This window comes from Oryctolagus cuniculus, chromosome 17, assembly GCF_051225735.1.
Source record: "Oryctolagus cuniculus isolate XC-2025 breed Fujian yellow rabbit chromosome 17, ASM5122573v1, whole genome shotgun sequence".
Taxonomy (NCBI): domain Eukaryota; kingdom Metazoa; phylum Chordata; class Mammalia; order Lagomorpha; family Leporidae; genus Oryctolagus; species Oryctolagus cuniculus.
Window position 1 is genome coordinate 54,371,431 of NC_142883.1, and position 15,224 is coordinate 54,386,654.

General features: G+C 50.2%; 1 protein-coding gene and 1 long non-coding RNA gene across 4 annotated transcripts in view; both read right to left on the reverse strand.

Annotated features, from left to right (window-relative positions):
- GAS7 (growth arrest specific 7) overlaps positions 1 to 15,224 on the reverse strand; it is a 247,581-nt gene that overhangs the window by 209,767 nt on the left and 22,590 nt on the right. The window lies entirely within an intron of this gene.
- LOC138846210 (uncharacterized) overlaps positions 1 to 15,224 on the reverse strand; it is a 37,214-nt gene that overhangs the window by 1,120 nt on the left and 20,870 nt on the right. The window lies entirely within an intron of this gene.

Genomic DNA, 15,224 nt, shown 5'->3' on the forward strand with positions numbered 1-15,224 from the left:
CTTGGGAGACCCGGATTAGGATCTCAGCTGCTGATTCTGGCCCCAGCCCAGTCTTGGCAGCTGCAGCCATTTGGGGAGTGGATAAAGAGATGGGAACATCTCTCCCTCTCTCCCTCTCTCCCTCTCTCCCTCTCTCTCTCCCTCCCTTCCTCCCTTCCTCCCTCTCTCCCTCTCTCGGAGTGAACCAACAGATGAGAACATATTCTCTCTCTCGGCATGTGCATATGTCTGTCTGTTTCTGTCTCTCAAATAATTTTTTAAAGAAAGCAATATGTCTCTGATCAGTCTTTCTCTCGAAGGAAACCTCCTAGGAAAGATTTAACACTGTCCTTGCTGCTTCTAAGATGGAAAAGCTGGCGAAGGCACAGGCCCATGGGAGCATTTGCTCGACCTCACTGAAGAGTTCCCTTGGCACCAGCTTGGCACCGCCATCGATCTCCACCCCCTCGTGTCTGCTCCACAATGCCTTTTATGCATCGAGTTCTACAGATCGCTTGTTAGGCAGGCCAGCTCGTCTGCTGGTCAGCAATCACTGGCTTGTTGCCAAGAGCGCCTGTGCAAGGTCAAACCTTCCTTTTCCTCTGGACAATCCTAAAATAGAGCCGTGTTCCCAGAGGGAATGTAACCAATGGACCGATGCTTGCATTTTACAACACACATGCCCCTCCCACACCATGCCCCATGGGGGTTAGACAGGAGCCCCATCTGGGAGGACAGCCAAGGGCTCTCAGGATCTGGAAACAGGACACTACGGAAGGGGCCTGGGTCACACAATCTTTGACCCGCCGCACTCAGAGGACCCTGCCTGTCTTCCAAGACTCCACACTACTGGCAAGGAAGGCAATACTGCCCCTGGTCAGCCTCAGGGCTCTCTGAGCAAAAGGCACCCAGGAACCTGGGATCACCGGCTTCCTTCCATTGGGTGAGGTCTTAAGGAAACTCCCTTATCTCTCTCCCAGGGAGAACTCGAATTTTATAATGGGCATCAGTTTGCACAATTACCAAGTTAGGTTAATACGACTGAACATCAAAAACTTCATGGAAAGTGGTGTTAAAAGATAGGCTTACAGGGCTGGTGCTGTGCTGTATTGGGTCCCTGTGCCCACATGGGAGACCTGAAAAAAGATCCAGGCTCCTGGCTGAAGCCTGACCCAGCTCCAGCCATTGTGGGAGTGAAGAGGATGGGAGATCTCTCCCCCCACCCCCTGCCGTAACTCTGCATTTTAAATAAATAAAAAATCTTAAAAAAAAACAGGTAAGTTTATTTTGGTGCAAAAACTCTGAAATTCATGCCTAATTTTTTTCATAATATTTATCTTCTTTTTAAAAGATTTACTTATTTTGAAAGAGTCACAAAGAGAGAGAGAGAGAGAGAGAGAGAGAGAGAGAGAGGAAGAGACAGATCTTTCATCTACTGGTTCACTCCCCATATGGCCACAATTGCCAGCACTAGGCCAGGCTGGAGCCAGGAGCTTCATCTGGGTCCCCCACGTGGGTGTTAGGGGCCCAAGCACTTGGGTCATCTTCCGCTGATCTTCCCAGGCCTTTAGCAGGAAGCTGGATCAGAAATGGAGCAGCTGGGACATGAAACAGCACCCATATGGGATGCCGGCACTGCAGAAGGCGACTTTACCAGATGTGCAACAAAGAAGCCCCCATAATATGCATTTTCCACGAACTTTTTGAACACATCTTATGCATGGATTTCAAAATTGCTGGCACCAAAATAAACCCTTCTTTTAGTTTCATTTTCCACAAACTCTTGAAATACCCTCACATCTTCTTTTCTTTTTCCCATTTCTTTCCTTTTACTTTCCAACGAAATATTTATTCCGACTTCACTTTTATAATGCATTGTAATTTTCAGATTACAATATTCATACACATTGTTCAAAAGATATTGGCCAGAGGAGCTAGCCAGGAAAAGCCCCAGAAAGGAACTTGACATCTCCATAATCCCTTCATCCAGCCATAGCCACGAGCAGCATTTTGATGAGCCTTCTTCCAGAATTGCTCTTATAAACATGCACACACACGCACATGCACATTTTTTCACACACTTGGCATTTTATTACACATGGCATTTTGTAACCTCTACTTTATATATTATGGACTAATTTTTTTAAAAGAAAATGTTGGCCTATCCTGCTTAGTCAGTGACAACGAGAATAAAAACAATTCTGAGCACTCTAATGTTTGAAAACTAAGGGCCCCATAGCTGAATTTAAAAGACAAGCATGATGACAAAGCCATGGCCCAGCTCCCCTGGGGCACACTGGATCAAAGATCCTAGGGACCCCAGAGAAGGACAGTTTCACTACACTTAGTCAGGAGACCCCACTCTTGCCCTTCACTCTACCACTCCCTGCTGAGTGGCCTTGGCCAAGTCATTGTGCCTTTTTAAACCTCAGTGCTCTCTCTCTCTCTCTCTAAGATTTATTTTATTTATTTGAAAGGCAGAGTTACAGAGAGAGGTAGAGACAAAGAGAGAGGTCTTCCATCTGCTGGTTCACTCCCCAGATGGCCGCCAATGGCTGGAGCTGCGCCAATCCAAAGCCAGGAGCCAGGAACTTCTTCCAGGTCTCCCACGTGGGTGCAGGGACCCAAGGACTTGGGCTATCTTCTACTGCTATCCCAGGGCATAGCAGAGAGGTGGATCGGAAGAGGAGCAGCTGGGACTAGAACCAGCGCCCATATGGGATGCTGGCACTTCAGGCCAGGGCTTTAACCTGCTGTGCCACAGCACCGGCCCCATAAACCTCAGTGATCTCACAGCTAGAGCGGACTGTGAGTAAAATCTCAACCTCATGCCAGTGTCAGAAGGGTTAAGGAGACCATGTGCTCCAAAGCCTGATTAGGAGACCTCCAGCAAGATGCCTGGTTGGCCCATCTCCACCTTGTAAAATTTCAGCCTAATCAGCCTTGGCCCGATGACCCAGGGCACCTTCTGCTACCCTCCAGAAAGAGCTGTTGAACCGAGGCACATGAGCAGAAACAAAACCCTGCAATGGTCATTGGTGATTTTATAGCAAAGAAAGGGAAGGGAGGGGGAAAGAAAGAAAGAGAAAGGGAAGGAGAGGGAGGGGAGGAGGAAGAAAAGGAAGGAAGGAAGGAAGGGAGGGAGGGAGGGAGGGATGGAGGGGAAACACCTTAAATACCCATCCACTAAGGAACAGAAACCAAGTCGTATGCATATGGCAGAATCCCACAGAGCTCTTAGAAATAAGCACCAATCGATAGGGGCTAACAAGAAAATCTCTTTGAGGTACATGACCAAGAGGGACAAAAAGAAGCTAAGAACTGGGACCTTACTGTTATTTATTTAAAGGAAGAATCAACCCCAAAAATCGCCAGGGCTCTGGGGAGGGAGGCTGAGGAATAATTCTGGGTTCCTTAACCTTTTTACATTAGCACCCCTTCCAAGGAGCCTTACAAGATATTTCTTTCCTAATCACTCTCCTGGTGCCATGAAATCCTAATTTACGTGCTGTGTGTATGTGTGTTTATGTACTGAGGCGATAAGCCACTGTAAGACCTAGGACATTCCCTACACCCAAGAACCAATCAACGTCCACCCTTTTAGGGTGATACCCCGCCCACCGAGGATGCCTGGTCTAATTCACGCATCACGTGTGTGGTTAAAAATTAATGATTTCTAAAAATTCACATCTGCACTCAGCCCAGCGTGAAGTCCTGTGGCGGCATCTCCTTTCCAAGGACTCTGTGTGGCCGGGGCCTGGGTGGGGTTCCCAGCAAAGGAAAACACAGACATTGGCCACACTGAAGTCTGGGTTTCTGTTTGTACTGAACAGCACGCATCGTCCTGTGGCTGCCGCCTTGTCCTGTGGCTGCCGCCTTATCTCAGATATTGTTTGGGGCGTGCCTGGTGTCTTCCATTCCCTGAGAGGCCACGTCCCAGTGATGACTCTGATTATCCTCACCAAGCTCAGGCAGGAACCTCCTGGTCTCCAGGTTTTTTGTTTGTTTTTGTTTTTGTTTTTGACAGGCAGACAGTGAGAGAGAGACAGAAAGCTCTTCTTTTGCCGTTGGTTCACCCTCCAATGGCCACCGCGGCCAGCGCACCACGCTGATCCGATGGCAGGAGCCAGGTACTTATCCTGGTCTCCCATGGGGTGCAGGGCCCAAGCACTTGGGCCATCCTCCACTGCACTCCCTGGCCACAGCAGAGAGCTGGCCTGGAAGAGGGGCAACCGGGACAGAATCCGGCGCCCCGACCGGGACTAGAACCCGGTGTGCCGGCGCCGCAAGGCGGAGGATTAGCCTAGTGAGCCGCGGCGCCGGCCCTGGTCTCCAGGTTTTCCTCCCCTTCTGCGTCTCACCTCTCCATACCCACCCAGTCTTCCCACTGCGGAGAGCCCTGGATCAGTCCTTGGACTTCTCTCTATCCGCCCCCCCTCACCTTCCCTAGGGGATCTCATCCAGCATGGGGTCTTGAATTTCTCTCTCCAGCCAATCCCTCTCCCTTGGACTTGAGTCATCTTCCCAGGGGTGAACCCAGGAAGCAGTTGAGATGCCTCACTGTATATTAGATACCAAGTCTTGATTCTGGCTCCTGCTCCTGATGTCAGATTCCATCTAATGCACATCCTGGGAGGTAGAGGTGTTGGCTCAAGTAACTGGGACCCTGCCACCCGCATGGGAAGTCTGGTTTGAGTTCCTGGTTCCTGACCTTGGCCCTGGCACAACCCCTTCACTACAGGCATTTGGGGAGTGAACCTCTCTCAGGATGGGCACTCTTTTTGTGTCTCTACCGCTCACCCAAATACATACAAATTTAACAACAACAAAAATGAGTCATCTTTCCAAATGCCAACTCAGTATCATTAATTGAACATACAAGAGCATTTCAAAAAGTTCACGGGAAATAAGATTACAAGGTAAGTTTAGAGGGGCTGACGTTGTGGCACAGTGGATTAAGGCACTGGCTGCAACGCCAACCATCCCCTATGGGTGCTGCTCCACTTCTGGTCCAACTCCCTGTTGATGCACCTGGAAAAGCAGTGAAAAGTGGCCCAAGTGCTTGGACACCTGCCCCTGCGCGGGAGACCCGGATGAAGCTCCTTACCCAGCACAAGGCTTGCAGACATTTGAAGAGTGGACCAGCAGATGGAAGAGCTCTCTTTGTCTCTCTCTCTCTCTCTCTGTAACTCTGCCTTTCAAATAAAAAAATAAATCTTAAAAAAAAAAAAAAAGGTAAATTTGGGGAGGACTTTTGGCACTGAAGTTAGGTACTGCTTAGTACAGCTGCATCTCATATTGAAGTGCCTGGGTTCAAGTCCTGGCTCTGCTCTCCATTAAAATTTCATGCAAACGCATACCATGGGAGGCAACAGGTGATGGTTCAAGTACATGGGTCCCTGCTAGGCAGGTGAGTCTAGCCTGGCCCATGCCTAGCTGTCGTGGGCATTTGGGGACTGATCCAGAGGATGGAAGAATCAGTCTCTCAATCAATCTCTCTCCCTCCACATCCCTTCAAATAAACTAAATACATAAATAAGGTAAAACTCAAATAGATCCTAAAAGTTTGAAAGATGAGTTTATTTTGGTACAAAAAAATTGAAGCATATGCATAATTTTCCCATAATACCCATTTCCATGAGCTTTTTGAAGTTCTTTTGTATGTAGGAATTGCAAACTTAACCTGTCCAAAACAAACTAACAAACTCTTGATCTTCTCCCAAAATCCGCTCCTTCCAGTCTTTTTTTTTTTTTTTTTTTTTTTTTTTTTTTTTTTTTTTTTTTGACAGGCAGAGTGGACAGTGAGAGAGACAGAGAGAAAGGTCTTCCTTTGCCGTTGGTTCACCCTCCAATGGCCATCACGGCCGGCGCGCTGCAGCAGGCGCACCGTGCTGATCCAATGGCAGGAACCAGGTACTTATCCTGGTCTCCCATGGGGTGCAGGGCCCAAGCACTTGAGCCATCCTCCACTGCACTCCCTGGCCACAGCAGAGAGCTGGCCTGGAAGAGGGGTAACTGGGACAGAATCCAGCGCCCCGACCAGGACTAGAACCCGGTGTGCCGGTGCCGCAAGGCGGAGGATTAGCCAGTGAGCCGCGGCGCCGGTTTCCTTCCAGTCTTTACCCTCTCACTTACTAGCAGATCTCTTCTCCCCGTGGCTGGAGCCGATAACCTTGGAACCAAGTTCAAGTTATCTCCCAAACCTTTCACAATTGCTCCATCACCAAATCTCACTGGTTTAACCTTCAAAGTACATACAAAGTTTAATGTGTCTACCATGTTGAAATCTACCATCCTGGTCAAAGCCAACGTCATCTCTCTCTTGTATTACTGCAATACCCACCTTACTCACATCCCTTCTATTTTTAGCTCCCTGCCTCCCAACCCGGCATCCCCCAAAATCCATTACAACAAAGGGCAGAGTGATCCTTGCTAACGTGAAGCTGGGTCACGTCACGACACAGCTCAATGGCTCCCCTGACACTCGGAGTAAACAGGTCCTAACCAGGGTCAGTCCTCACATGCCAGGCCCCTCCCACCCCTCAGTCCACTCACCTCTCTGCCTCATATCTTGCTCAGATGTCCTCACCTAATATGAGACTACCTCTGTCTACCTAATTTAAAGTCAGAGGCTTTATAAATCACCATGCAGGTCACTTAGCTTGTTTTGCCATCTCCAACTAACAGGCAAACTCTACAAAGGCAAGGATGTCCTTTGGCTTCCTTCACTATGGTTTCTCTCGCTGCACAGGCTGTGCACTGCACACACACATGCAGTAGACGTTCAATGCCTTGCATTCCATAAATGAACCCTATCCTTGTTAACAAGCCAGAAGGTTGCAACTGAGAAAGCAAGCCCCCTTTTCACTTGACCTCTCATGCCTGCCTGCTTTGCCACCTCAAGGGAAGTCTCTGGGCTTAAAAGCTTGCTCGCTTGCTCGCTCGCTCTCTCACATACACACACACACACACACATCCCAACACCACCACCAGAGATCCCTAAACAACTCACAAGCCAGCAGGCACTTGATGTGGGTGAGCCAGCAAACACTACTTGTGACCAACTGTTTGCTAAGCTCAGCAATTTGGGAAAAAAAAAAAAAAGAAATCCCAGGCACCATTTCTCCCTCTCTGCAGCTTCACCTGAGCCATGCAGAATGCATGACGGAGCCAGCCATGCATGTCAGCCAGTCATGGGACACCCTAAAACTTCCTTCACTCCTGAAGTCAGATCTTTTCCTCTTCTGGTTTGGAAGGAAACCAGAGGTGTTAAAACCGAACATCTTGACCGAATTTCCTCTCGGCAAGCTTCCTCTGGGCTTACTCACTCCAAAACATCAGCCCCTCCCACCAGACCCAGCCGGAGCCAGACTTCTCGGCAACTTGGTCCGATGCAGAACTCCAACAGTGAACCCGGAACCGAATTCCAAGCTGCACCATCGTTGACAGCTGGCTCCGTGCCCGTCACTAAGAATCATGGACAGCAGCTTCTCGAATCAGATCCTGTGGTAGCAAATGAGGAACACACGGCTTAGCAGGAAATCCCTGAACCATCTCAGAAAAGAGGAATCTACATGGTTTGAGTCATAGGCAAGTCCACCTGCAACTTTTACAAAACTACTTCTGACCTGGAAACTCTAAGATGTGAAGAAAGAAAGGGAGGGAAAGAAAATCTCTAAAAGGAACAAGGTCCAAGTGCATCAGGATTCATTTCCCATCTCCCCAAGTAAGAACAGACACATGGTTTTCATCTGCTACAAAAACCAGCCAGTCCCTGTGGGAGAGGGTGAAGCAGTGGAGAGCACTGGTCCCAAGCCGTGCTGAACCCTCTGGCTGGCTGTGTGTCCTCAGCCAAGTGCCTTACCCTCTGGGAGCCTTAAGTCTTTATCTGAGAAACAGAATCCATCTTCCTAGGCTGTAGCGAAGGTTCTAGAACTCTCACGAGAAAGCCCTCTGTGACTGCTGACAGAGGACTGAACAAATGAAGTTGCTGTTGCATGCTCAGCACAACTGAACGTTCAGGAAGCTGCAAGGGGTGCCGTGAGCAGGGACGGATGGGGAGAAATCAGAGACGATGATTGCCCTGCTTTCAGGAGTCTTCCATCCAGGCTGGGAAAACCACAGACACAGAACCCCAGAAGACATATTTAGCATTCACAGACAACAGGGAGAGAGAAGCAGACACCTCCATCTGTTAACTTCTCCTGCTGTCCCACTGTGGGTCTGCTTGTTTGGATTCTTTATGGTTTTTTTCAAAGATTTATTTATTATTTTGAAAGCCAGAGTTACAGAGAGGCAAAGGCAGAGGCAGAGAGAGAGAGAGAAAGGTCTTCCATCTCCTGGTTCACTCCCCAAATGGCCACAACGGTCGGAGCTGCATCAATCCAAAGCCAGGAGCCAGGAGCTGCTTCCAGGTCTCCCACGTAGGTGCAGGGACCCAAGGACTTGGGCCATCTTCCACTGCTTTCCCAGGCCATAGCAGAGAGCTGGATCAGAAGTCGAGCAGCTGGGACTCAAACCGACGCCCATGTGGGATGCTGGCACTGAGGGTGGTGGCTTTACCCACTGTGCCACAGCGCAGGCTCCCAGCTTGGCTTGCTTGGGTTCTAATACCTGCCTAAGTATCCATCAATCTGACTCCTTCCAGGATGGCAAAAGGCCTCAAAGCTGTCTGTGAACCAAGTCTCTCAAGTCCAAGCCACATGGGATACACAATATCAGTGCCCATGATTTGTGTCCTTGGGTCCTGCCATGGTCGACTGCTGCCAACCGCCTCCTCTGAAACTTCCTGCACCTTCCCCAGGACGACTCACGCAACACTCAAGGTTCTTGGCCGCCTCCAGGCAGGCACTGCACAGAATACTCTCTCCTATGTCCCACTGCCAGCTGAAGGAGGAGGAAAGGAGAATTCAAGTGCAGCAATTAGCAAACGGAGAAAAGAGGAAGCAGAGAAAAAAAAAAAAAACAGAAAGGGAGAAAATCAAAGGGAAAATGAGGAACAACAGTAACTAGGGTTTGACTTCTGACTTTCCAGCTTCTGAAAGACCGAAACTCACGTTCTATGGTTGGTGCCTCTTGCAACATTCTGCAGGGCTGAGTAAGCAAGGAAGGGGCTTGATGCCCGTTGAGGGAATGAACAAACCAAGGGTTGGCAAAATCTCACAGGTGGAATCAGAGGTAGGACAATGCACCTGTTTTCTCGTTTCACAAGTGTGTTTTCTGCTGTGAGTAACGCAGGAGGCAGAACTGGAGACAGAAAAAGTAGTGGGTGGTGCTATTCCCAACAGTCAAAATGTGGAAATGAGGAGCCGGCATTGTGGCAGGTTAAGCTACTGCCTGCAGCACCGGCATCCCGTGTGGGTGCCGGTTCAAGTCCAGCTGCTCCACTTCCAATCCAGCTCTCTCTTTGCTAATGTGTCTGGGAAAGCAGCAAAAGATGGCCCAAGTGCTTGGGCCTCTGCATCCACATGGGAGACTTACAGGAAACTCCTGGATCCTGGCTTTGGCCTGGCCCAGCCCTGGCTGTTGCATCCATTGGGGAGTGAACCAGTGGATGGAAGAGTGTGCTCTCTCTCTCTCTCTCTCTCTCCATATTTTCTCTTTGTAACTCTGCTTTTTAAATAAATAAAATAATAAATCTTAAATTAAAATTAAAAAAATACAAACAAAGAATACCCAAAAGTTAGCCATTAATATTATGAATCCAACTATAAAGAACTCAGGATTCAGACAAGGAAACTATCACAACCAGAATTCAATTTAAGCTAGAACCCCTGACTCCCAAAAAAATGTTGAAATGATCTGCACATCCATCAAGTGACAGAAGGTACACAAGGACGGCCTGTCCACACTATGGGCTACGTGTTAGTCTACTTTCCATTTCCTTAACTAAAATATCCAAGGGGAACGTCTTGGGAAAGAAAGGGTTGGGAGGCTACAGTTCAGGACTGGGCAGCACTTGATTCTGGCATGCTTGTCACAGCAGGTGTGCAGGGTGAGCCGGGAGGGTGAGAACCTAGGCTGAACCTGAACTCAAAATAACCAACCTCCAAGGGCACAGCGCCAAGGAACTAAAGGCCATCCTTAGAACAAGTTCCCACCCTCGATCCATCACCTGTTAGGCTTCAACATTCCTGTATGAGTTTTGGGGAGACAGGTCCTGCGGTACCCACAACAGGGCAGCACTTGGTCACGGGACGGGACGGGCACTGATACACGTTGCAGTGTGGAAGAGCCTCGAAGGCAAAAACCACACAAATGGCTACATACTCTGATTCCACTTCTAGGAAAGGCCTTGAATAGGCAAACCAGAGACAGGAAACAGATGTGCAGTTGCCAGAGGCTGGGGGTCAGCAGAGGGGAGGGGAGAACGGGGAAAGACTGCTCAGTGGGTATGGGGCTTCTTCTCAGGGTGACGAACATGCTGTAGAACTAGAGAGTAGTGATAATTATACAATGAGTGCACTAAATGTTACTGAGTGGTATACTGTATTTTTAAAAGTTTATTATTTATTTTATTTGAAATACAGAGTGACAGAAAAAAAGGGACACACACAGAGAAAGAGAGAGAGAGGTTTTCCATCTGCTGGTTTACTGCCCAAATGCCAGCAACAGCTGGTGCCAGGCCAGGCCAGAGCCAGGATCCAGGAGCTCCATCTGGGTCTCCCATATGGGTGGGAGGAGCCCAGGCACTTGAGCCATCACCTGCTGTCTCCAAGGCCTATTAGCAAGAAGATGAATCAGAAGCACAGAGTAGCCAGGACCTAAAGCAGCATTCCAATGCGAGATGCAGGTGTGCCCTGCGACAGCTTGACCTTCTATGCCACGCCTTGTACTTGACTTGTACAGTTTAAAAGTGAGTTTTTAGGGGCTAGTGCTATGGCATAGTAGGCTAAGCCTCGGCCTGAGGTGCCAGCATCCCATACTGGCACTGGTTCGTGTCCCAGCTAGTCGTCTTCCAATCTGGCTCCCTGCTATGGCCTGAGAAAGCAGTAGAAGATGGTACAAGTGCCTGGGGCCCTACACCCATGTGGGAGACCTGGAAGAGGCTCCTGGCTTTGGATCAGCCCAGCTCCAGCCATTGGAGCCATTTGGGGAGTGAACCAGCTGATGGACGACCTCTCTTTGATCTCCCTCTCTCTCTAACTCTGCCTCTAAAATAAATAAATCTTTTTTAAAAAAGTGATTTTTAAACAATTTTTGAAAAATCAGGGTCGGGGGCATGGATGGAGAGAAAAATGAAACCTAGAGCAGGAGGAGGCATGGGGGTCCTGAAGTTCCCAATATCAGGGACCTGGCAGATCTGAGGCACACAAGGAGGGGAGATGCTGCTCCCCTCACTCGGAGCAGGTAGCAGCACCTGGGGCTCACCCTTAACCGGGGGCCACCGACGAAGCAAGAACCACCAGCGGCATGGCGGGAAGGACAATGTACAGCAGGCACAAGGCATGGAAGTTGGCAAAGGAAGCCAGAGAGATGGGGCTGACACCCGCATAGAACACGGGTGGATCCCACTGCGATGTGCCAAGCAGCTACTCCCCTTTTACAGGGACTCAATCATTCATCCCCCAGCTCCAGGCCAGGCACTGTGACTCGGGCATTAGGGGCACTGCAGTGACGAACTTGACCCTCTGGTGGGGGTGGGGGGAGAAGTGGGTAACAACGTGCAATCACTGGCTGCTCTGACTTAGCTTAATATAATCTGAGGCACAGCCCACCCAGCATAAACAACAACTCATAATGCAACCTTTCTTCTCCAATTTTTTTTTTTTTTGACAGGCAGAGTGGACAGTGAGAGAGAGAGACAGAGAGAAAGGTCTTCCTTTGCCGTTGGTTCACTCTCCAATGGCCGCCGTGGCTGGTGCGCTGCGGCCGGCGCACCGCGCTGATCCGAAGGCAGGAGCCAGGTGCTTCTCCTGGTCTCCCATGGGGTGCAGGGCCCAAGCACTTGGGCCATCCTCCACTGCACTCCCGGGCCACAGCAGAGAGCTGGCCTGGAAGAGGGGCAACCGGGACAGAATCTGGCGCCCTGACCGGGACTAGAACCCGGCACCGCAAGGTGGAGGATTAGCCTAGTGAGCCACGGTGCCGGCCTCTTCTCCAATTTTTAACACAAGTTAATTGCATTTGGTGACTGGGTAGGGATTCAAAGAGTGCATGGGACCGGGTCTGCGGAGCCAAGAATAAGGCATCTCACAGGGAGAGTGCTAAAAACAAGAGATTTAATTAAAAACTGGAGTTAGGCCCAGAGGGAGGTAATCTGACCTCAGACTATATCCAAAGCTGCATGCCAGGGCGGACGTTGTGGTGCACTGGTTTAAGCCAGCACTTGCGACACCCACAGCCCGTATCAGAGTGCTGGTTTCAGTCCTGGCTACTGTGTACTTCTGACCCAGCTTCCTGCTAATCCACCTGCAAGGCAGCAAATGATGCTCAAGTACTTGGGTTACCGCCATCCTGTGGAAGACTTGGATGAAGTGCCTGGCTCCTGGTGTTGGTCTGGGCTTAAGAAAGATCTCTCCGGCCAGCGCCGCAGCTCACTAGGCTAATCCTCCGCCTTGCGGCGCCGGCACACTGGGTTCTAGTCCTGGTCAGGGTGCCAGATTCTGTCCCGGTTGCCCCTCTTCCAGGCCAGCTCTCTGCTGTGGCCCAGGAGTGAGTGGAGGATGGCCCAAGTGCTTGGGCCCTGCACCCCATGGGAGACCAGGAGAAGCACCTGGCTCCTGCCATCGGATCAGCGCGGTGCACCGGCCGCGTTGGCCATTGGAGGGTAAACCACCGGCAAAAGGAAGACCTTTCTCTCTGTCTCTCTCTCTCACTGTCCACTCTGCCTGTCAAAAAAATAAAAATAAAAAAATAAAAAAAAAAGTGGAGCAATGCATTATTTAAAAAAAAAAAAAAAGATCTCTCTGTCTTTCCTTCAGTTTAACTTGCTATGCCACAACGCCCCAGGTTTCCTTTCACAGAAGGATACCAGGGCCCATTCCTAACAACTGCTTTTTCAGTTACCACTTTAAGGACCTCATTTTGGTATAAGTGTTTGATGCAACAGTTCATAGGCCCATATCCCATATCATACTAACTGGATTTGAGTTCTGGCTCCTCTCCTAAATCCAGCTTCCTGCTAACATGCACCCTGAGAGGCACAGATGATGGCTCATGTACTTGGGTCCCTGCTACCCACATGGGAGAGCTGCACTAAATTCCTGGTTCCTGCCTTTGGCCTGGTCCAGCACTGGCTGTTGTGGACATTTGGGGAGTGAGCCAGCAGATGGACACATACACACACACAAACTCTCTTTCTCCCCCCCACAAATTTTTAAAGAACAAACACAGTCACCCTTTGTGATCCTGGGGGTTAGGATTTCTACATGTGGGAGGTGGACACAACCTGTGCCCAGTACAGGCCCTGATACTCCCATCACCCTCCCCAGCCCCCTGGGGCCCTCACATTGCGGGGTGTAGCTCCATGATCACTTGCTTGGCTCTCCACAGATGCCAAGCCCTCTGACCACAGGGACCCCCAAGTCCGCTCCATTCAGGTTAGTTCTCAGCTGCATCCACAGGGCCCAAGAGGGTCCATCCCTGGGTCCCCAGAGGGCCTCAAGAGAAGGCTGTAGGGAAGGAACCCACGAGGCTGACAGAGCTCTCGCTCCAAACGCTGAAAGCTGTCTGGGCCAAGAGTTTCAACAGCTTTTAGAATCATCTGAGCAAAGGACAAAGAGGTTTAAGGAAGAGGCCGCAGAAGTGACTTCAAAGGGGCCAGTGGAGAAAAGACAACCACAGCAGAAAGGAGGGGAGGGGGGCGCTGAGCCAGGGCCTCCTGGGAGAGTCAGGACAGCTGGAGCCACAGGCACCAGACACCCATCCCCCCGTCCCCGACACACGGCCTCTCCTAACAGCCCCGTGTTCCTGTTCGCCAGCAGCTCACCCAGGAACTTCAGTTCATGCTCACGCCCTGCAAGGCTGAAGAATGGGTGTCACCACCCCTTCTGACAGATAAAGAAACTGAAGGCCAGAGATTTTAAATGAATTTTGCAAAGTCAAAGGACCAAGAATTGTAGGTAGAGGGGGTAGGCGTTCCTACAGTGGAACCCACAGTCCTCAGCCACGCCCGTTGAGAAGCCCAGACGAGAAGCAGGGACCTCCTGAGCAATGCCTGCTCCTCTTCCACCTTCTACTCCCGAGTGTTGGGCCTGGGCTGCCCTAGGATCTGGGGATCTTTCTTTAGTGTTCAGTGCCCTGAGCTGACCTGGATACACCCCTTCCAACCTTGGCCTTCTATGACCCCAAGCTTAACCTCAGAACCAAGTCTTTCATGCCCTTTCAAGGAAAGCTTGGTTCAGTCATGAGCCAAAATAAGACAGGACGTGTCCAGTTCTGTAAGGCGAGTCTTGGTTTATCCTTTTCATCCATCTATCTATCTTCCATCCACCCATCGTCTCCATCCATCCATCCATCTGTCCATCCATCATCCACTTACCTATCTATCATCCATCCATCCTTCCATCATCCAGCCAGCCAACCAACCAACCAACCATTCCATCCATCCATCCAATTCTTTTTTTTTTTTTTTTTTTGACAGGCAGAGTGGATAGTGAGAGACAGAGAGAAAGGTCTTCCTTTTTGCCGTTGGTTCACCCTCCAATGGCTGCCACGGCGCACCGCACTGATCCGAAGCCAGGAGCCAGGTGCTTCTCCTGGTCTCCCATGGGGTGCAGGGCCCAAGCACTTGGGCCATCCTCCACTGCACTCCTGGGCCACAGCAGAGAGCTGACCTGGAAGAGGGGCAACCCAGAAAGAATCCGGCGACCTGACTGGGACTAGAATCCGGTGTGCCGGCGCCGCTAGGTGGAGGATTAGCCTAGTGAGCCGCAGCACCGGCCATAACCATCCAATTCTTATTGGGTCAGATTCATGGATATTAAGCCCCATGCCAGGCCAGAGCAGTCATGAAGGTTTATGAATTGCCTGTCCTGGCCCTGAATAGGGGAAACAGTCAGAAAAACAAGCCACTGCAGCCCAAGCCACAGATGCTATTACAGTAGGAGGTCCTGCAAAAGCCAGAGGAAGAAATGACACTGCCTGGGGAGACAGCAAAGACCACAAAGAGGAAAGTGCACTTGGGTTGGTTCTTGGTGAGGATTATCACTTCCTAGGCAGCGGTGAGAGGAAAGGACCCAGACAAAGGCAGCAGCTTTGCAAAGGCACAGAGGTGTCCAGGGGCTTCTCTCTCCCCACAAAAG